The sequence below is a fragment of the Etheostoma spectabile genome, chromosome 1, assembly GCF_008692095.1.
Source record: "Etheostoma spectabile isolate EspeVRDwgs_2016 chromosome 1, UIUC_Espe_1.0, whole genome shotgun sequence".
In the NCBI taxonomy this organism is placed as follows: Eukaryota; Metazoa; Chordata; class Actinopteri; order Perciformes; family Percidae; genus Etheostoma; species Etheostoma spectabile.
Genome location: NC_045733.1, coordinates 31,724,092 through 31,724,413, shown reverse-complemented (window position 1 = coordinate 31,724,413; position 322 = coordinate 31,724,092). Strand labels below are relative to the sequence as shown.

General features: G+C 41.9%; 1 long non-coding RNA gene across 1 annotated transcript in view; it reads right to left on the bottom strand.

Annotated features, from left to right (window-relative positions):
• Nucleotides 1–85, bottom strand: part of LOC116700020 (uncharacterized) — a 5,460-nt gene extending 5,375 nt beyond the window's left edge. Inside the window, exon 1 of the long non-coding RNA XR_004334605.1 lies at nucleotides 1–85. This exon is cut by the window's left edge and continues 84 nt beyond it. This is a non-coding gene — a long non-coding RNA (uncharacterized LOC116700020).
• Between the last annotated feature and the right edge of the window lie 237 nt (nucleotides 86–322).

Here is a 322-nt window from a genome sequence, read left to right as displayed (position 1 = left end):
CTCCCGGTCAGATTCTGGACCTGGAGACGACTCAGAGCCGGACTCACCTGCACCAGGTGGAGGGACACGGAGGACACGGACCGCAACTGACTGAACACCTAGGGAGAGAAAAACGACACAGAGTAAAATCACTACTTCATCGTACAGCTCAACACATATTAAAGTCCCCCTACACGCAAATATAATAATAATAATAATAATAATAATAATAATAGTAATAATACATTTTATTTAAAGGCGCCTTTCTTGGCGCTCAAGGACGCCGCACAGGGAATTCATGAATTAAAAACAGCAAAACAAATACTATACAGCAGCAAAACAA